This window comes from Hypanus sabinus, chromosome 13 (genome assembly GCF_030144855.1).
Source record: "Hypanus sabinus isolate sHypSab1 chromosome 13, sHypSab1.hap1, whole genome shotgun sequence".
Taxonomy (NCBI): Eukaryota; Metazoa; Chordata; class Chondrichthyes; order Myliobatiformes; family Dasyatidae; genus Hypanus; species Hypanus sabinus.
The window spans coordinates 45,361,961-45,385,679 of NC_082718.1; the positions used below are offsets into that span (position 1 = coordinate 45,361,961).

At 37.5% G+C, this 23,719-nt stretch overlaps 1 long non-coding RNA gene across 1 annotated transcript in view; it reads left to right on the forward strand.

Annotated features, from left to right (window-relative positions):
* The window catches only part of LOC132403821 (uncharacterized), a 64,545-nt gene that overhangs the window by 26,172 nt on the left and 14,654 nt on the right, over positions 1–23,719 (forward strand). Inside the window, exons 2-3 of the long non-coding RNA XR_009515359.1 lie at positions 7,134–7,289; positions 21,613–21,811. This is a non-coding gene — a long non-coding RNA (uncharacterized LOC132403821). The remainder of the gene's footprint in view (positions 1–7,133; positions 7,290–21,612; positions 21,812–23,719) is intronic.

The following is a 23,719-nucleotide window of genomic DNA, read 5'->3' on the forward strand; positions in this document are numbered from 1 at the left end:
GGAGCATTCAAGATGGCTTTGTGTGTGAAAAGCTGTGTTTGACAAACTCTCTGGACTTTTTTTAAAACCAAAGAAGTAGATGAAAGGTAGAGCAGTCGATGCCGTCTATTTGGACTTTAGCAGGGCCTTCATCAAGGTGCCACATCGTAAATTGGTCTGGAAGGCTCGGTCTCATGAAATTTATGGAGAGCTATTTAGCTGGATTCAAAATGGCTCAAGTAGGAAGAAGAGGAATGTGGTTAAAGATTTGTTTTAGAATGGAGACCAATGACTAATGGTGTGCCACAAAAGTTGATATTGGTACCCTTGTTATTAGTTATTAGTATAAATGGTTTGGGTGCAAATGCCACTAAGTTTGCAGATGACACAAAATTAGAAGTTGTTGTTGACAATGAAGAACATTATCACAGATTACAAGGGGATCTTGATCTATTTGTTGAAATGGGCAAATGGATTTCAATTCAGATGAATGTGAAGCGATGCAATTTATAGTACAAGGGTATGACTTGTACTATAAATGGTAGGGCACTTGTGAGCTTAATGGAACAGAAGGAATTAGAAGTATGGTTCATTACAATCAATATCACAGGTGAAAAGGACATTTAGCATACTGACCTTCATCAGATAGGGCACTGAATATAAGAGTTAGGACATTATGGTGCGATAGGTAAGTCATTGGCGGAGCTGCACTTGGAGCACTGTGTACTGATTTTGTCACCCTGTTGTAAGAGCTATGTGGTTAAACTGGAAAGAGTGCAGAAGGATTTACGATTTACGAGGATGTTGCCAGGACTGGAGGACCTGAGTTATAGGGAGAGACTGGACAAACGAGGTCTTTATTCTTTGAAATAGAGGAAATGAAGAGCAACCTTACAGAAATGTTTAAAATATGAGAGGCACACGTAGAAAGGATGGTAACAGTTATTTCCCCCGGGGAGGAAAAACTAGAACTTGGAGGCATAGATTTAGAATGAGAGGGAAAAGATTTAGAAGAGACCTGACGGGCAACCTTTTCACACAGAAGGTGCTGAGTATATGGAATGAACTGCCAGAACCTTGAGCCTTATAAAACTCAGTAGTAAAATTAGGTATGAATTGATCCAGCATCTGCTGACTTAAGGAACCAGAGTTCTGGACTATCCCATTATTTGAAAGTTTTCCGGATTTTGGTCCAAAATTCCCTAGCTTTCGTTTAAAGATTATGCCCCTTATACTGGATCCTTGAGCCAGAGAAAATAATTTAACTGTATCATGTTAACTCAAAGAAATAGGGACAACACTTATTCAGCCCGCATTAGATACTTAAAGCTGGTGCCATTTTTGTGAATATCTACTGATTTTCTTCAAGCCCAATAAGACTATCAGACGAGAAGTTTTAAGAGTAGAATTAGGCCATTTGGACCATTTTTTCATGGTGGATCCATTTTCCTTGCCAGCCCCAATCTCCTGCCTTTTCCCCATATCTCTTCATGCCCTGACTAATCAAGAATCTAACAACCTCTGTCTTAAATATACCCAATGACTTGGCCTCCCCAGCCACCTATGGTGATGAATTTCACAGATTCACCCTCTAAGGCTAAAGAAATTCCTCCTCATCTCAATTATAAAAGAACAAGCCTCTGTTCAGAAGCTTCATATAAGCTGATCTCACCACTGAATACACTGTTCCAGACAGAGTCTGACCAAGTCTGACCAAATCCCTTGAGGATTACCAACATTCCATTAGCCTCATATTCCAATTTCTTCAAGTACCAGGTAATTCATGACAATAAGTAGCATCGTTATCAACAGGTCCCCCATCATCATATTCTGGAGGGGCCATCACTGAGCTGAACCTCATCTGCAACCGCTCATAATTAGAGTGGTGGAAGAGAAAATTAGAGGATGGGCATTCTGTAACAAATATATCTCAGATCCTCACTTCCAAAGGCCCTTACATCTTCCAAAAGTTAGGAGTGTGATAGAATATTCTCTGACTGTCTACCGCTTCTACAGATCTCAAGTTCAGAACCACCAGGACAAAACACCATTTTAAGTAATACTATCACCTTCCTAAATATTTATTCTATCCATCATTGTTGCATAGTGATTGGTATGTATAGCACTTACAAAATGCACTCTAATTACTCATCCAAGCCACTTTACTAATACATCCCAAAACCATGACCTCTTCCACCAAGAATGAGCAGATGCATGTAAATGCTGCCACCTGCAGGTACCCCTACAAATTACACACCATCTTGACTTAGAAATCATTGTTACTGAGACTAAATATGGACCTTCCTGCCTAATAGCATTTTGGGAGAAGAATTACACCATTATCTTTTCAAGAGCAATTAAGAATGAGCAATCAGTGCTGACCTTGTGTCTAATGCCTAGACTACCAAACATGAATAAAATCTTCCCAACAATGAACTCCAATTGCTGCTATTGTCCCTCTCAGTTATATGACTGAGGTTCGTTCTGTCATCATGTACATACAAAAACAAAATCATAATCAACAAACATATTGTATATTTTTAATGTAAGGGAAGAGCTAAACCCAAATTAATTGATGTGATCTATTTGGACCTTGAGAAGGCCTTCATTGAATTGAAACACAAGGGATTATTACACAAATTTCAAGTGCACATTATTGGAGCTGACAAAGTGATGAAGACTGAGCATTGTTCAATGGATAGAGAAACAAGAGTGGAAATAGACATGTCAGTTTGATTTGGGAGGCTATGATCACTGTGATGCCAAAAGATGACTGCTGGGCCCCAGTCACCCACAAGCTGCATCACTGATTTTGATGAGGGAGTCAGCTATAATATATCCAAGTCTCCTGTTGATAAGAGGCTGGGTGACATATGTACTGTGAGGAGGGCATAGAGAAATGCTGGGGGAATAATAACAGACATAGTGAATAAGCAAATATGTGGCAGATGGAATATGTCATACATACATTCAGTAGAAAAATAGAATAGCAAGGTAAGATGTCAAAAGATATCAATGTTTAGAGTTAGGTTGAGTATCATTCTACATGCTTACTTGCAGATCCACCATGCAGTTAGGAAAGCAAACGGTACTTGACCATTGTAAGCACATGACTGCAACAGCAGGAACCTCTTACTGTAATTACATAAAGTACTAAAGGGACCACTCCTGGAATATTGTGTTTAGACCAGAAGACCATAAGACCTAGGAGGAGTATTAGGCCATTTGGCCCATCGAGTCTGCGCTGACATTTTGGCATGTTCTCCAAACCTAAAGAAGGATATACTTGTGTAAGAAATAATGCAACTTAATTCACTAAAATCATTCCTGAGACACAGGTATTTGAGCGATGAGGACAAATAATCTGATTGGGTCCATATTCTCTTGACCAAAAAAAATGAAGGCTGAGCATAGAAATTCCTTATAAGGCCTAAAATTATTGATACAGAACTGATAATTATTGTGGCTGGTGTTAGTATGAGGGACTAGAATGTCAAGATAAGAGGTTAGGCATTCAGGACAGAGATGAGAAAAAATACCGTTACTCAAAGGTGAAGAATTCTGTTAATGAAAGGGCTGTAAAGATTCAGTAATTTAGTATGTTCAAGACAGAGATCAACAGATATTACATATTTGCTGGACTTAAGAATTAAGAACTTAAAAGGAAATGTGGTACTGAGGTAAAAGATCAGCCATGTTATTACTGAATGCCTCAGCAAACACAAACTGCCAATTGCTTATTCATGCTTCTATTTCTTATATTCTTATGAAAATTTGCTTGCAAACCTTTTTTGAAGGGGTTTGAAGGCTGAATATCAACTAGAGTGAGCTTTAATAAGCAGACATTCTTTTCACAGATAAACTGTATTTTGCTTCCAAACATACTGATGTGAAATTAAGATGTACCTTTTTATTATTGTGCATTATAATATTTTACTTCATGTAAAATTTATTTGTTCAGGTATAAGAAATATCTGTTTTGATGAGACAGGGTTTAAACAAACAAAGCTCCATGAGACTAGTTGATAAAATGGTAGTTTTTTTCTGAGGTTGCACAGAGGTATATTTGAGAAATGTGACTTCACCTTCCCTTGTCTTCAAGAGAACACATAGAGGCTGTTGGTGTTATGGAAATTAACCCTTGCAGAATTCACATACCACAACTCAAAAAATTCCGTTACAAAATAAAATTGGCTCCCATAGAATTTATGTACTCATTAACTAAATTAATCAACAAAACATTATATTTTTCACTGCTTGTCATGATGCAGCTCTGTATTATGGAAAATCATTATACGCCTGTTTTCTAGGGACACAACCCACAACCCTGCAACCACCCAAATTATGGAGGGATTATCTGTATCTCAATAATAAAGATCATGTATAACATAACATGTTTCCTAAAATGGAAGGATATACTTAGGATATCTCACCGACAATGCATCGTTACCATTCCAGAGCAGCGATACGGAATTCTTCTTGTTTGTAATTCTGGTGTTAATTCCATTATTATGAATTTTGATCACCTTGTCATTATATGGCAAAGTTACTCTATAAATAATAATGATATGAAAATAACATTAAAAATTCTGCAACATATCATGAAGTCTTTTTATCTCTATTGATGTATTGGGCAAAACTGTGTTTGATTCAGCATCCTTTCTTCGTCAGTTTCTAGGTCAGGCAATAGGGAATGACCACATGGACAATTAAGTCTCAGCTGGCTTACTGGCAGTCCAAACTTCTATGGCATTTGCTGGCTGTGTGTCTTTTGAACAGTGTTCGTATGTCTTTAATAGTCAGCGGCATTTAAACCACAACAATAACTTGAATAATAACTATTTATAAATAATAAAAATACAGAAAAAATTAAATACATAAACAGGTTTGTATTTGAGATAGTTTGTAAAGTATCTCGCACAAGCCTGCACTTACAACTTTACCCTCAAGGATGGAGACCCGCGTTTAATTAGTGTCGCTATACTGCATGCACACCAGCTCTCCCTGCTGTAAAGTGTCTGTGAAGTGACTTATGGAAGTCCAAAGCATTATGAATATTGGAAAGCCAATCATCTACAGAACCACCAGCTGCTAGTAAGCACCAATCAGATCAATACTTTCCTTTTGATGCCTGATTTACTATTGACATAATAAGTTTAACAAGCTGGCGAATTAGACTTTTGCTCTTCTCCACCCCACCACAGCTTTTCAAGATTCATATTCACAATGTGCATAAGAACAGGGACTTCTTTCACCTGAATGGCTGGTTGCTGGTGATTCCATTGATATATCTGAAATGTCCCATCATGGACACTAATGTTTGGGATATTGACTGAGTATTGACAAGATGCAGTGAGTGCATGTTGCCCTCAAAGTAAACAGCCAGAGTGCTATTAAGATCAGTGTGTATTAACAGCTATAAAATTGGGGAGAAGCTGCAAAGTAGGGAAATAATGTCACAGAAGCTGAAGTGATTCATCTTGGTCAAAAGGTACAGTAAAAATTAAACTGAACAAATTCAGTAACGTTTTGTGAAAGAATGGCGAGGTCTGGGGCCAAAAATGTGTGACTGTGTGCGAATACATGTTGTGAATGAAGTATTATCATAGAAAACGCCACAAGTGAAAACAAAATGAAATGAAAAATTAGAATTACTTAGCACCATTAGTATATTTATTATTCAAGTCAAAGGCCCATAAATAGGCAATCTCAGTGGGGAGGAAGCACCTGCTTAATGATTGCTGGATTCTCCTGATTCACCTATTGATCAGAAATGACTTCTTGTTCTCCCTGCTCATAGATTATTTTCAGAAAACTTTTTTTTGATGAAATACAATGTTGCACTATGTAGATAACTGCTCTTAAGGTTAGAAATGCAAGACTCAATTAAGGTCAGACAAGAACCTTGGCATCCTATCAAACTCCAAAGATCAGGTTTTTCAGTTCTTAATTTTCAACTAACCAACTAATCTATAACCAGCACATTTTTGGTATGTGGGAGAAACTGGAGCATGCAAAGGAAACCAATGCAATCTTGAAAATTTGCAATGTTCTATACAGAAAACACCATAGGTCAGTGTTGAACCTGGGCTACTGCAATTGTGAGGTAACAGCAATAGATATCACTCTGTTTTTGTACCATCCAATTTATGGTCAACAAACTGACTTAAACTGCATTGAGCTAAACAGCAGCATCGGCCCAAACGTCAACTGTTTACTCTTTTCCATAGATGCTGCCTGACCTGCTGAGTTCCTCCAGCATTGTGTGTGTGTGTGTGTGTGTGTGTGTTGCTTCGATTTCCAGCATCTTCAAATTTTCTCTTGTTTGTTTAATTGCACACTAATTTTTCACTGCCAAGTTTGCCTTCCCCCCAAGATTGCACTAATAGACAGTATTACATAGTAAAAACACAAAATGCTGGCAGAACTCAGCAGGCCAGACAGCATCTATGGGAGGAGGTAGTGACGACGTTTTGGGCCGAAACCCTTCATCAGGAGTGATTACATATTAGCCAATTCTACCTTTAGCAATACTGCACTGCCATCTTGTAATATTTTAAGCTATGAGTTAATGTGCCATCTGGCATGAAAAGAACAATCAAATCATAAATCAATTTTATCTTAGTAATAGTCAGTTTTACTATTCCACAGTTGGGAACAAATTCAGAAATTAATATTTTATAAGAACATCAAGTAGGTACACTAATTGCAAACTCTCCTATAGAATTCCTAAGCCAACCAATGATCCATTATTAGGTGAAAAAATGTCAAGCCATGATAGCACTGTGGCTGTTTTTAAATTATTGCTATTAAAATATATTAAATGTTGAAAACTTGGGAGATAGAGATCTGAAGGTGTGCATTACGTGGATAAGTTACATGGAAGTCTTACAACTGAAATCATAAACAATTTTGCAGAAGTAACTTACGTTTCGTTTTTAACTGTAATTACCCCATTGTTCACAACAATGATGGTGGTTTCAATTTTAATGAATATATGCTCTAGCTTCCCATCTGATCCTCGACGGAACTTCACCTCATAAAAATCAAGCTCAGCGCTGCACAGTCTGCTCATGATGAAGTTACAGTTTGAATTGAAAAAGGAAAGTTCGTTGTTAAATTTCTTGAATAATCCTTTTCCCCATGTTTTGCAGGTATCTAGAGGAAAAGAAAAAATACCCTTGCTATAAGAGTTGAAAATTACAAGCAATCTAAATGTAACTGGTGGATCAAGCATACTGAACATAATGTACTTACGATGGTTTTCTCTTCCCTTTTGGACACTATCTGCTGAGCGCCTGAACATTTGGGTAAGGACATCCCCATGCAGATCTTATACAAAATAATATTTTTAAATTAATATGTTATTTAAGATACAGTGCTGGTATAGAGTTTATTTTGAATGCTGTTCTTGCACTTTTATCATGCTTTATTAAAATAATTAATTGAACAGAAGAAATGTGTCAACTCTATTTTTAAAATTTGGTTTCAACCATCAACATATCTAAAATGTAGATAAATATGATAATATTTCAAGCAGTTCTAGAAATTTTTATAGTTTTGAATGATCATTGATAAAATAAAACCAGAGAATATGGAAACAGCTATTAATTCTGATCATTGGAATCTATTAAATATTGATATTTTATGGGGTTTAGAATCACTGGTTACTTACACCTGCAGACTTTGCATTCATTATAATAAAGAGGATATCTTTTCTCATTCAAGGTGAATGCAAGTTGTTAAATGTTAATCTACATTTTACCTGAGTTATGTATAACATGGAATATAGAATTTTGAACAGTACAGCACAGAAATAGGCCTTTCCGTCCATGTTGCTTCTGCCTGCAAAAGATCCATATCCCTCATTTGCCGCATATCTAAAAGCTTCTTGAATGCTGCTATCGTATCTCCCTCCACTACTACCATCACTCTCCATGTAAGAAATAATGTTCTGCACATTCCCTTTATAATGCCTCCCTCCTCCCACTGCCTTTTTTGCTTCAAGCCATGCCCTCTAGTATTCAACATTTCTACTCTGGGAAAAAATATTCTCGTTGTCACCCTATCTGTGCCTCTCTTAATTTACCCTATCTATGGCTTGACTTACAACCTGAGGGTTTCTCAGTTCACTGGATGACTATATGGTGTCTCAGGCAAAGTTAGGTGCACAAGGGTCTGCTTCGTAATCAACTCATGGTGCTTGGACGCGACAGTTCTAGTGAGCTCTTACTTAACCAGTTTGGAATATCTAATGGCAAAGTGTTGTACATATTAACTGCCATAGGAATTCACTTCAGCTATGCTAACAGCAGTCTACATCCCACTTCAATGGATGTGAAGCCTGCACTCCAAAAAATATCAAGTCATGGTTCATCTTAATCTTCCTGATCAGCCTACTATGAGAGACCTTTTCAAAGGCTTCCTAAAGTCAATACCAGCATATCCACTGCCCTATGTTCATCAATCATCGATCACCTTGGTCACATCCTCAAGAACCTCAAACACATTTGTAAGATTGTTAAAACTTGACCCACGCAACATTAGGCTGCCTGTCCCTATTTAGCCCACTATCTTCCAAACGTGGATCTTAAGAATCCCTTCAAATAGCTTCCCTATCTTACTCTATACTTGTTACAGAAAAACCTGTTTGTAAGTTGTTGTAGATACATTTGTCATTTGAGTTATTCTATAGATATTAATGACACTCTAGATTTTGTTTTCATCATCAACATGTGACTTCTGTATTTCACATGAGAAACTCAAACTCAATAAAGGCTAATTCCTTCCTAAGAAAAGACAAAGGAGTGAAATTACACATGGGTGCTCTTGATGAACTGTGCATTATGTAAGAAAACCTGGGAAAATAGTGTAAAAGAATACTGAAAAGCTAAACCAAAATGTTTTTGATTATAAGGAAGGATTGATAAATATAGCGTGTAAGAAGCAAACTCCAAATTGTTGCACCTAAGTGGAAGAACAATGCCTACCAATTGAGTGGCAAGGGAAGGTCTCATTGGGTAAGGGAATGGCCCGAAGGAATTTAATCATGACAATATACTATTCAAAGTGTGAATCAAACAAATAAATGAAAAAAATATGAATTACAGCAATATGGATCATGATGACAAAAAGAAAATTAAGGCTCAATTATCACTTTCAGAGAAATGCCCATTGACAAATCTGTCAAAGTGAGAAAGATTTATGACAGTAGCTCAGTAAGAACTTAGGGCTCCATTAATACATTTTATCTATGTTATTGAGTTTGGATTTTCACGGCATTACAAAAAGATTTTGTTTCTTTCTGATATCGACTTACCAAAAGAGGAATGTGAGTAGTCAAAGTTTGACCACCCAGCAAGTGAGTCATAACCTGTGATAGAAAAATAACAAATAAGGAAAATAATCACTTATTCCATCTGCAAACTGTCTGGAGTATTCAATAGTCTGGATATTCAAAGTATATTATACATCAAAATTTACTTTGAATATAACAGTAAACAGTAAAACAGTGCTGTCCAATATTATTGTATATTTTAATGTTAAGGAGATGAATAAAAAAGATGAATAGTTTTCTGACTGTTCCAACCAGCTCACCCTTGACCAAAACCATCATGTCCTCTTTCTTATTCACCAGACTGACTGAACCAATTTGGTGAATGTAGATTATTGCAGTACTTTTTTTCACTGAATGAAACTAAATATACAAGAGCACACAGGAATCAAGGATAAATTGGGAGGGCAATGATCCATCAGAAGCTCAAAATATGGATCTTTGGAATTATTCCCTAAAAAGATGATATTCGGTAAATACCACATTCAAACCTTAACCAAAAACACCATAGATCATTTTGGGAGAATGAGATATATGGGAACAATCAATCTTCCAAAAGAAAATCTTGCAGAAGGCAGGATGAATTTAGAAGTTACCAATTAAATTTTCTGATTAAATTAAATTTTCTGCTCTCCAAAACCATTCAGAGGTGAAAGTAATGGATGGGGATGGGAGAAAACACAATGATGGCAATTGTATATAGGACACATTATTTTCTCTTCTTTAAATAAGAACATTTAAGAAACCGAAGAGGTGATTTTCTTGGCAACTATTAATTAGCCAAGGATTTCATCACTTCTGTTTCTCTACTTCAACATTTTTATACTTGTACTTGAAATACTGAAAAGAGCAACTGAATTAGCTTGGAAAGAATTGCAGTTATCTTCACAGAACCAGTGAATTAACAAAATTATTTTCTACTCTTTAAGGAAAATATATTAGAAAGTGGTACCAAAAAAAAAAACAGTATAAGGAAACAGCATGATTCAAATTAGGCTAGTGGTTACTCTATTTTGGAAATTACACATTTACCCCACCAAGACTGAATGGGTGCTCTGTGCACAAGGTGGAAGTAAAGAAGAAATAAACTGTTTAATATTGAAAAACTAATATACAATGGAAGGACATAGTGACATTCACATCTATACAGTAAAAAGATAAGCATTCTAACAAAGTTATAAACATATCTCTTTCTTGTTCTCTGTACTATAATAGTTATGTTTTGTTTCTAATTGGTTATCATGCATAATAAGGGTTCTAAGTAGTACAACCTATGCTAGAGAAATTTTACTAAGATTATAATTTTGTTTTTTAATATGATTTTAAAATTATAATTTTCATTAACTAACTGCAATGTTGTTTCTTATCATTCATCAGTTATCTACAAAATAGTAACATACATCACCAAGTAAGATCCTTAAGTAACTTGCAAAATAAAAGAAATAATTATTAATAAATCATTGTTGTTTAGAATACCATTACACTGTGATTTAATCAGTTTAAACTTTTATATAACTAAAATATGTAATCCTACAAAAATACTTACAGTTACTGAGGGTAAGAACCCAGATTATAAGTAATGCCGTATGCTTCATAGTTGCAGCTGCTGGCAAATTTACAGTCCTTTGAATGGTTTTTATACTTAACAGTTCATAGCCATGTAAATGGAATGAGGAAATGAAAACTTGAAATACTGGTTTCAAATGATTAAGTCCCAGGCAACTGTAAAGGATTACTGCAGAACCTCACAGTGTGAGTTATGACACTTCAGCTCTAATTTTCTAAAGAAAAAGATTGGAAATTAAACAAATGCATTGACCCTAAGGTCATAAGGGTCTTTTGTACATTAACATTACTGGGATTTGCCTCGTGCCTCAAAGGCATACTGTGGTAAATCATTGTGGAAACATTAAATTTACTATCCATTATTTAGGACGCAATATATAGATTATTTTTCTCTACATTTTAGGGTATATTTATAATTAATTTTCCAAAATATTCGAACACCTATAAGTTAGCTACAAAAAAAAAGTTTCATTCTTTAATGGCTAAAATTATTGCAATCAATTACTCAATTACTTGGCTGTTCATGGACTGAAAATGGACTACTGAAGTTCTGAGCAAAGCTTATTGATACTTAAGATATTTATAATACATTCATAAAATCTGAAATGATAATTAAAAAGTATGAGGGTATTACGTGAATTCTTCTGGTAATGCATTGTATATGACATTTATTTCAATCATCAGATAATCTGTTTTATAATATGGATCCATTAACCATCAAGAGCAACAACTAATCATGGTTTCAGAGAAATTTCAATTTACCTCTGAATACGTACATTCTCCCATAGGGTTTGTTCTGTTTGTCTCTGCATTTAACATAGTCACCTAAACTGAAGTGTACAATAAAAGAAATATATGTTGAAGTATATGGAAACAATTTCAAAAATAGTGAGTTCTCAGTGAAACAATTCTATAACAGAGGCTTTTCAGTGTTTTTTTTGCAGACATATAATTTCATGAATAGAACTGAGGAAAAAGAACTTCAAAATAGATACAGGCATTGCCAAGAAACAACAGCAATTTTGTTTAACATGGGGAAAGGTGAGGCTTACTAGCTCTATACTTTGCAGAGATACCTGCAGGAAAAATCTGAACTTATTTTCTATATTTTGGCCATGGGTTGGTTCATCTCTTAGTTCATGGATATTTTGCTCTATTTTTATTTTCGAGCTCATCTGCTGTCAATGGCATTTTCATTCAATGAAAGCAAGAATATTAACAGCCATATCATTACAGAGAAAAAAGCACATGCCCATTCTATAATCGACTCTGCAATCAAAGCACCAGGGGGCAGTAAACTTTTATGACAATAAAATCATATGCCCTGGTATACTAATAAAATGCCTTCAAAGGGTGCCATCAAACCACAAATTTGAAACACCAATAGTCTCACAAAAGACAATAATTGTCTGATGAAACTATTGGAAGAATAAATCTACAACAAAGAACATTATGCAAGGCCCTGACACAACCATATTTTGGGTAAGTGCACTCTTACATTTTTCACACAACGCAAGCAAGGACTATTGTAAACCTTAAGGGGATTGAAAGAAAGGAGTTGAATTTAAAATCTTATACATCAAAATGCCCTGAAGGAATTGAGGTTCTCTTACAATAGAGAAACAAAATAAATTGCATTTACGATCTTAAATTGATGACAATCTAATGAGTTTGAAGTTGATCTAATCAGAAAAATGTATGGAAGAGAACAAATGAAGCAAATGCCAAGTGATACTGGTGGCGGGAGAGCATAAAATTCAGGCTCCTAACTCAATGTCATCATTTTACAGTCCAGCAAGCATGAAATGCAGTTTATTGCCTCAGCATATACCCACCGGGTTCAGTTTAAATAGTAGTGAGCTCCAGGTAAGGCTTGTGACACTGATGAAAACCTCATATCTAAAGAGGACACACTCACTGCTTGCAACTAAAAGTTTATATCCTTTCAGGTTTTGGAAGTTAAAAGAAGTCACATAAAGGGTGCAGGGGACAGCCTTCAATCTGAGAAAAAAAACGGAGTCAGCTTATTAGATACTTTTAGGCAGCCTGATAGAGAATTCCATAATTCTCTATCATCTTAACTGCTCTACAAAATTATAATAGATTGCAATGATGTAGAACAGTTGAGGCACTTTGGTTCCTTGTGTCTATGTTAGCTTGTTGACAACTTTCTATTTCATCCCACTTCCCTGCTCTTTCTCTAAAACCTTTCCCCTCCTGTTAGTTATGCAGTCTCCTTTCAAAATCTGCAATTAAATTCACCTCCACGCTTCTACTTCAAACAACATGAACTTAAATGTGTGCCCTCTGTTTACCCATAGACCTGAATTCATCATGAATCTAATTTGGCTTCAATAATTAAAACTATAATGAAAAATAAGCTCTGAGCAGTTGTGAACTTCAACTGCAGAATTTCCTTTCTGTAAGTTTATTTAAATCAAATAAATTTTCTCAAGTTCTAAGATTCAGTTCTTGTTCCTGGCTCAGCTTCTAATATATTGGCAAAGATTTTGGAATCTAATCCTTCAGATAAGACTAATAAATTATTATGCATGAGAGACATTTGTTCTTCAGAATAGTCAATAAAGCAAACATTTAATATAACTTCAATTGTTGGTGGCAAGAATTGGGGTTTTTTCGGGCTTTGAATTGCAACTTGATTATTTGCAAGCACAACCTGGAAATCAGAATAAAAAATACCTAACTAATGATAAACAATGCCTTTGTGAAGTGCAATAAATGAAAGGTCAAGTGATATTGTCGACTAGATCAGTATGGTTTGGAAATAATGCAAAGATTGATTCATGCATTGAGCATTCTGTTTAGCTTAGTTCATCAAGATACCAAGAAAAAAGGAATCCTCCCCTAAAAGAATGTATAGGCAAAACAGGTGGGGAGCCTTGTTTCTGATAGAGAGAATATTGTAAGAGAACATAAATTGTTATATGGTTAAGATTAATTCCACCATTACTTCAAGGCATATCGGGTTCCAGACTGAAGGGACACAGTTTCAAAACAAATGGAAAATTAAGAGCTAAAAGCAAGACACTCATTATGAGGAATAATAGTAGAGGCAAAGAGTCATACAGTGTAAAAACTATCTCTTCAGCCCAACATGTCCATGCAAACAATCAAGTAGCCATATAACAACATACACCAGACTCTACAGTTTCTCTTCATAAATAAAGCACTGTATCCCAGGTGACATCCTGGTAAATCTACTCTACACTCTCTCCTGTGCATTCCTACCTTTCCTATAGCATAGTGAATAGAATTAAGCACAATACCCGCAGCTCTAATGAATCAAAATTTTATGAATTTGTTCCATTAACTCCATGCTCTTATGCCTTGACTAACAACAACCGGAATTCTTTATGCTTTCATTCCCACCTTACAAGCTTACAACCGTGGCTAACAAAAGAAGTCAAAGCCAGCATAAAAGCCAAAGAGGGGGCATATAATTGAGCAAAAACTAGTGAGAAGTTGGAGGATTGCAAAACTTCTAAAAACCAACTAAGAAGTCATTAAGGAGATAAAGATGGAATATTAAAGTAAGCTAGCCATTAATATTAAAGAGGACACCAAGAGTTTCTTCAGATACATAAAGTGTAAAAGAGAGGCATGAGTGGATATCGGACCTCTGGAAAACAATGCTGGAGAGATAGTAATGAGGGACAAGGAAATGGTGGATGAATTGAGTAAGAATTTTGAATCAGTCTTCAGTGTGGAAGACACATATGGTATGCTGGAAGCTTGAGAGTATCAGGGGTCAGAAGTGTGTGAGGTTGCCAATACTAGGAATAAGATTCTTGGGAACTGAAAGGTAGGTGAATTGCCTGCAGCAGATGGTGTTCACCCTAGAGATCTGAAAGAGGTGGTTAATGAGATTATGGAGGCGCTAGTAATGATCTTTCAAGAATCACTAGATTCTGCAATGAAAATTGCAAATGTCACTCCACTCTTCAAGGATGGACAGAGGCACTAGAATAAAAATTATAGGCCAGTTAGTCTGACCTCAGTGATTGTTAAGATGTTGGAGTCGATTGCTAAGGATAAAGTCTCAGACTACTTGGAAGCAACATGATAAATAAGGCTGTCATCAGCATGGTTTCCTTAAGGAAAATCTTGCCTGACAAATTTGTTGGAATTGTTTGAAGAAATAACAAGCAAGATAGAGAAAGGAGAATCAGTGGATGTTGTGTACTTGAATTTTCAGAAGAGCTTTGACAAGGTGACACACATGACATTGCTTAATAAGCTATGGGCGCATGGTATTAAAGGAACAATACTAGCATGGATAAAGCAGTGGCTGGTTGTCAGGAAGCAAAAAGTGGGAATAAAAGGAGCCTTTCCAGGTTGGCTGCCAGTGACTAGTAGCGTTCCACAGGAGTGCATGTTGGGACCACTTCTTTGTACACTATATGTAAATGACTTGGATGACAGAATTAATGGATTTGTTGAACAGTTTGCAGACACTATGAAGATAGGTGGAGGGGCAGGTAGCTTTGAGGAAGTAGAGTGGCTACAGAAGGACTTAAACAGTTTAGGAGAATGGGCAGGGAAGTGGCCGGCAGAATACAGAATCAGGAAGTATATGTTTATACACTTTGGTAAAAGAAATAAAAGTGTATACTATTCTCTAAATGGAGAGAAAATTCAAAAATCTGAAGCACAAAAAGACTTGGGAGTCCTTGTGCAGAATTCCTTAAAGGTTAATTTGCAAGTTGAGTCCGTGGCAAGGAAGGCAAAAAGCGATATTACCTTTCATTTCAAGACGACTTGAATATAAAAGCGAGGATGTAATTTTGAGGCTTTATAAAGCACTGGGGAAGCCTCTCTTGAAGTACTGCGTACAGTTTTGAGCCCTTATACTAGAAAGGGTGTGCTGACACTCGAGAGGGTTCAAAGGAAGTTCACAAAAAATTATTCCAGGATTGCACAGCTTGTCATATGAAGAGCGTTTAATGGGCCTGTATTCATTGGAGTTCAGAAGAATGAAAGATGAGTTCTTTGAATCCTGTCCGATGTTGAAAGACCTCCAGATAGTGGATGTGGAGAGGATGTTTCCTATGGCAGGAAAGTCTAGGATCAGAGGACACAGCCTCAGAACAGAGGAGTGTCCTTTTAGAACAGAGATAAGGAGGAATTTTTTTCGCCAGAGAGTGGTGAATTCTGTGGAACTGGTTTCCACAGGCTGGCCATCAATCCATGGCCTCCTCTAATGTTCCAATGAGGTCACACTCAGGATGGAGGAACAACAGCTTATGTTCTGTCTGGCTAGCCTCTAACTTGATAGTATGAACATCAATTTCTCCAACTTCCTGTAATGGCACCTGCACCCTCCTTCACCATTCCCCATCCACCTTTCATTCTCTCAGCTTATCTCCTTGACTGCCTGTCGCCTCCTTCTGGTGCTCTTCCCTCTTCTTTTTCAACTGTACTTTTTTCTATAGGTGCTGCCTGGCCCGCTGAGTTCCTCCAGCATTTTGTGTGTACATCTTCTAGTAGTTTATACCTCCCTTCTAGTTCTTTACTAAACCCTTGAAATTTTCACCTTTCACTTTCACAGGAAAATGTTGGCCCTGACGTATAATGTTAGAATGTTGTTGCGACCCTTTAACCTGTTCTGAGATTATATAATGTTTCCCTCCTGCAGAGCCTTGCATTTGTCTACCACATACCTATATAAGAGATACTTAAATGCCTCTAATGTATATATCTCTACCATTACCCCTTGCAGGGCATTCAGAATCAGGTTCAATATTGCTGGCATATGTCATGAAATTTGTTGTTTAACGGAGGCAGTGCATAACAATAAAAACTTAAATTACAATAAGAAGCATATATAAAAATAGGTAGTGCAAAAAGTGTGGGAAAATTACTGAAGCAGAGTTCATGGGTTCATCGTCCATTCAGAAATCTGATGGCGGAGGGGAAGAAGCTGTTACTGAATCACTGAGTGTGTGTTTCAGGCTCTTGTACCCCTCCTTGGTGGTAGCAATGGGAAAAGGGCATGTCCATCGGGCATGTCCTGGGGATGGGGATCCTAAATGATGGATGCTGCCTTTTTGAGGCATTCCTTTTTGAAGGTGTCCTGCATGATTGGGAGGCTAGTTCCCATGATGGAGCTGGCTGAGTTGACAATTTTCTGCAGCTTTTTCTGATCCTGAACCAGTTAGAATGCCCTCAGTGGTACATTTGTAAAAGTCTGTGAGTGTCTTTGGTGACATATCAATTCTCCTCAAGCTCCTAAAGACATATAGTCACTGCCTTACCTTCTTTGTAATTGTATCAATATGTTGAGTCCAGGATAGTCCTTGGAGATGTTGACACCCAAGAACTCCAAATTGTTCACCCTTTCCACTTCTGATCCCTCGATGAGGTCAGGTGTGTGCTCCCTCAAATTCTCTTTCCTGAAGTCCACAAGTAATTTGTTGGTCTTATGATGCAAAGTACAAGGTTATTATTGCGACACCACTCAACCAACTGATTTATCTCACTATATTGCCTCCTCATCACCATCTGAAATTGTGTAATTTTGTCTACCAACAATAATTCTGATTCAGCTGCGCCTAGCATCAGTCGTGGGTGTGTGGAGAACAGAGTAGTGAGCTTGTTGATTAGAATTGAGGGTATGATTATGTTGAACACTGAGCAGTCACCACTCCCTGTGTAAAAAAAAAACTTACCTCTTACATCCCACCTATATTTTCATACAATCTCCTTAAAATTATGCCCCCTTGGAATAGCCATAATAACTGGCATAAAAATCTGAAGAGTAGGGATGAAATAGACCTAGCGAGTGATAGGTGAATGCAGGTGACGATGGGAGTGTGGAAACAGGTGATAGCTGGAGGAGACAAAGTGCTGCTGCTGTGATTGAATCTGATAGAAAAGGAAGATGGAGCATGAAACAGAATAAGGGAGATGGGGTGGACGGGTGGTACCAGTCGGGAGAGGAGGCTCACTGGAAGCAGTGTGCAGATGATTGGCAATTGGAGTGGATGGGGGAGGGGAGAAAATGACCGATAGATGAGAAGAAGGGAGAAAATGGATAGCGGGACAGTTTGCATAATATTCAATGTTCATGATGTCGAGATTCCTGAGAAGAGGGCTTTCACTCTAGGATGTTCCCCTTTTTCTGAAATCAGGGTACCCCATTCAGTTATTGATGGACCCATCAGCCACGTCTCCTCTACTTCCTGTACATATCTTCTTGCCCATTCTATCATCAGACCCCCCCAGACAGAACACGGACAGAGTTCTCCTGATCTTTAACTATCTCTCAGACATACAGCACGTTATTCTTTGTTTTTTCCATCAGCTACATGATCCCACATCAGCCACATCTTCTCCTCCCCACCTCTTTCTGCTTTCCACAGGGATCACTCTCTGTGTGACTTCCTCGACTGCTCATCCCTTTCCACCCATCAAGCCCCTCTGCAGGCACCTTCCCATCACAAATGAGTTGTGACACCCAACCATGTATGCATTACCAAAGAGGAGGTATTGTTGAGCATGAAGATTTAAGATAAGGAAGAAAACATCTAACTCAATTGAGTCAACAACAATGGCAGCAAACAAACCAAATACCTTTGTTCTTCCCATGTAGAGGAAAGAATGGATGTTGCCATTTTGTGATTTTCATTATGGTTTTGCTTAGGAGTAGCTGAATCAAATCACTTAAAGTGGACACACTGATGCCCCTACTAATAATGTGCTGAACTAGAGTTCATTTCCAAATACAAGGTTGTTTGTGAGATATCTTTAGTAAAATTGAACATGCAGGTTTATGAATAGGGCAGTCTGTCATGACCTGAGTTGTTGTTTTTTTATTAAGTGCAATAGTGAAATATAGCAAGTTCAGAAATTCTGATCAAGTCAACTAGTTCCCAAGGAGAACTCTGATTGGCCAATCAGATGATTCATTACTGCTCAGCGATAGAACACAAAAAATAAATTCACTTGAGCAGTGCGGCGTAACTCCAGCCTAACAAATGGCAGACCTGCTTAACTGTCTTGATTCAGGAAGAACAAGGAAAGAGGCATTAATTATATGTTATTGCTTGTAAGAAGAGCAATTAGAGAATGCTGTCTTGGACAAGAATTTATGACAAGCTGAGACACATTAGCCAGATAGGTCAGAGCCAACGAGATTGAAAAACATTTTGTACTGATATAAAAAGGAAATAAGAAAGAGGAGTTTGAAAACAAAGCAGTAAGAACTCTAGAAATTAACTATCACAAGGAACATCCAATGCCTGGGGTAGGGAGAAGGATTGATCATTTGGTCAATTGGCAATGCCCTATATCAATTTCATAAGTTGGAGTGGTGGTCGAAGTGAATTTTGGTAGAAAGGGAACAATAGAATTAATGACTTAAGTTATTGGCCTGGAGTCAACATGAACGTGATATTTTTGTAAGAGAATGTAAAGTGCAAGCTTTGAATTATTTAAGAATTGTGTATTGAATTTTGTAACTACACAGTTGGTGATAGGTCAACAAATTTGGCATCTCTAGGTTGGCTCAAAAAGGAAAAAAGAATTTGAGGTCTGGGACCTCATTTCAAGTTGAACCACCAACATGGTCAGCATATTAAAATGAGAGAAGAAAAGGAAGACAAAAAGAACACGGGGTTTGGATGATTAGATCGATTATGTTCATTGTTGTATACACAGAAAATGGCCTGTCAAAAATGAGTGGACAGGAAAGATTGAAAGTGGAAGGTGGGGATCCTTGAGGATGCATTGTGGAAAGATGTTAGTAAAAACAAAATCAAAGAAATTACAAGGGATTCAAAAAGCAATTAAAAAGCTATATGAATGGGATGTATGTAAAAATATAAAATTTAAGTGAAGAGTGTAAAGCAGAAATAGGCAGAGGAATTGTGTAAGTGCAGAGAAATGCAAAGAAAGTGAAATGCTGAGGGAGCAGCTCACGTGAATTTGATACACGAGTCAGTTTCAGGCTCAGTGTGAACTTGTGTCAAGGGAAAAGGAGAAAGGTGAAGAAAAGTGAAAAGGCAAATAAGAAAATAGAGAAATGGAAAAGTCGGTGTTGAGATTTACAGACTGTTATGAATGTTATGCAGAACTCAGCAGCTGAGAAGAGAAGCAACACTGAACAAACGAAGTGCTTAAAACAAGCAGAAAAGCTGCAGTCATCTCTCAGCTCAGAGAAGAGTGATATCTGCATTTGGGAAGGGAACTTAATGATGAGGATATAGATTGGGGTGATTTGATGAATGAGGCAATATGGTATAATAGTGAAAATGATTGGGCCCACCTCCCTCTGGATTTTTCCAAGACAAGGTAGAACCTTCAGCATCGCTGTCCCAGTAGCACTTGTGGTAACAGAGGAGACAACCAAGCCAGGGGTACCAAAAATGAGATGGTATTCTACCTCTTTTGACAGGGCCCAACTGAGTGATATAGCTGTGAATATACCTAAATATGGACTGCAAAATGATCCTTAAGTGCCTGAATGAATACACCGTGGTTGTCACTGACACACATGGACAATTGCATTACCATAAAATCATTCAGAGCCTTCTCCAACCAGAAGCCCTGGATGAAATAAGAGATACAAGCTCTGCCAAGGGGTAGATCAGTGGTGTGACAAAGGAGAATAAAAGAGGTCGAGTAATGACCTCCAGAAAGCCATCTCACATGTAAAGTTGCAACCCCAGACCAAACTTGAATTACGGAAGGATGCTCAACAGATGTTGGAGGGCTTAAAAGTTATCCCCACTACAAAGCAAAACCAAGTTACATACTCTCTGACAACAAGGTTTCACTCCCAACTGAGTGCAGAGCCTTTTTAAACTCATTCTGACCGACAGGACATGGAGGTATCTTCATGAACTCTGATTCTTCTCTAATTTCAGTCTCCGAGGTCATTGTGAGTGCAACCACCACAGAGTGATTTCACAGAAAGCTTCTGGCCTGGACAGTGTACCTAGCCAAGTACTAAAGGCCTGCTCTAATCAACTGGCTAGAAGTGTTTATGATACCTTTAACCTCTCACTTTGGCAGTCTTCTTCAAGGAAGCTTTAATCATACTGGTGCCCAAGAAGAACTTGTTAACTTGTCTTAATGACTATCATCCAGCAGCACTTATATCCACAGTGATGAAGTGCTTTGAGAAGTTGTCCATGAAATATATCAACTCCTGCTTGTGGAGTTACTTGGATCTGCTCCAGTTTACCTACCATCACAACAGATCAATAGCAGATGCCATTTCATTAGCTCTTCACTCAGCTCTGGAACATCTGGACAATGAAGATGTATACATCAGGATGCTCTTCATTGCATTCGGTACTATCATGCCCTCAAAATTAATCAATAAACTCTAAGACCTAGACCTCAATATGTCCTTGTGCAACTGGATCCTTGATTTCCTGTTTTGCTGACCCTGGTCAGTTCAGATTGGCAAAAACATCTCCACAATCACCATCACCACCGGTGCAACACCAGGCTGTGTGCTTAGTCCCCTGCTCCACTTACTTTATACTTATGTCTGTGAAGGTAAGTACAGCTCCAACGCCATGTTTACGTTTGTTGGCAATACCGCTATCGATGGCAGAATTAAAGATTGTGACAAATCAACTTATAGAAAGGAGACTGAAATTTGGTTGAATGATGCCACAACCTCTCACTGAAGTTTAGAAAAACCAGAGAGCTATTAGCTATTTGTTTATGTATTATTAGTATTACTATTATTATTTTTCTAGATTATGCATTGCATTGAACTGCTGCTGCTAAGTTAACAAATTTCACATCGCACGCCAGTGACAATATACCTGATTGTGATTCTGATTATTGTCTGGAGGAAGTGGAAACTGGAGGACCATAAGTCAGTCCTCATTAGAGCATCAGAAGTGGAGAGGATCTTGGCGTTATCATTTCAGAGGATCTGCCTGGAATCAGCATGTAAGTGTCATTAGAAGTTACTGCAGATTCAGCATGTCCCTTTGCCTAATTTCTATAGATGCACAATGCAGAGTAGTTTGATTGGTTGCATCACAACCTGATATGGAAATACCAAAGCCCAAAAATGGAAGAAATTTACATAAAGTCATGGATACTGCTCAGCCCATCAGAGGCAAAGCTCTCCCCACCATTGTGCACCTCTATAAGGTGTGCTGTCACAAGAAAGCAGCATCCATCATGAAGGACACCCAGCACCCTGGCCATGCTCCCTTCTGATTGGTGCCATCTGCAAGGAGCAACAGGAACCTTAACTCCCATTGTTCCAGAGTCAAGAACAGTTATTATACTTCAACCATCAGGCTCCTGAACCAGTGTGGATAACTCACCACAGTACTGAAATGATTCCACAACTTATAGACTCACTTTCAAGTACTCTACAATTCATGCTTTCAGTATTTACTTACTTATTATTATTTCTTGTTTTTATTTAAATTTGCAGTTTATCTTTTACACATTGCTTGTCAGTCTTGGTGTGTAGTTTTTCACTGACTCTATTGTATTTCTTTGTTCTATTGAGAATGTCTGCAAGAAAGTGAATCACAGGGTCATATATTGTGACATACACGTACTTTGATCATAAAATTGCTTTGAATTATGCAAGTTGAAAGTTGAGAATTATGTAATAATAATATTTTAATTGAATTTTCTGGACATTCGCAAGTAGTGGAGCTGACTACATCACTGGGTTGTGCTTATCAAGTTGCCAAGCACTCAAAATATAATCTGTGAAGTGAGTTTATTAGAAAAACAGATTTGAGTTTTGGTTCAATTAATTGTATGATATGGCAGTTTAGTGTTAATAGAGGGCAAATCCCTATGGACATTCCAGTAGGGCAATATGAGGGCAGGGTATGAACAGTATGCCAGACAATTTATTTTAAATTGTTAGACAGTATTTTATAAACATAACATGGATGGAAAGAGAAGAATGTATGTAAGGCAGTGATGCATAACTCCCAAAATAAGTACAGAAAATTGTTCAGAGTTTGTTAACACAGGGAATTTCATGAGAAATCGTATCTACAAACAATTAACTATTTGGAAGTTGGAGACTCCCAGACATTATTGGAAACTGAATAAAATTACTTCTTTAACTGCCTGCACTGTAGCCATGAGTCTTGAGACTATAAGTAAAGAATTTCTGCAAATGTTAGATGAGGTGAGTTTGATTGTCAAGCAGCAGCTAAGTTACTTAGAAGTGGCTATAACTCCCAGGAGATGAGAGATTGATGAACGGCATGTGGATGTGCTGGCAAAACTGACTGCCCACCCCCCGCCCACTGAGGCGAGGGGATCAACATCGGTTCTGGGTTTGGTGAGGTTTTTGAGACACCACTTTGTTGGTTTTGCCATCAAATCTTACCTACTTAAAGGAATGGAAATTAGATCACACTAAGACAATATCAGATCTTAAAACTAGCCTTGCAGAAGCATCTGTTCTTAAGTCCTCAAAGCCTTCTAAGCCACTTTCTTTGGAAATTGCTGCCATTAGTAACACGATATCCATTGTTACTCCAGAAGACGCGAGTGTTAGGTTACAGTAGAAAAACATTGATAGGACCATTCATTCCCATTTTAAAATCAGAAAAGGAAAATAGAGTCATGCAACCATAAAATTTCTGTTTGAGGATCTTTGTTGATGGACCATCATCAGTTCCGGATGGAGCAAGGCTTACAGGATGTGATATATATGCAGGGTAGAAAAAGTGACTGCTAAGATTAAGTTACCTAAGGCATTGAGTACACAAGTGGCAGAGCTTACTGCTTAGATTTTGCTTTTGGTAGATGTCCTTCAGGGGTGATATAACACTCAAGCAGTATCTATGTTTGTAATAGTTTGACTGAATA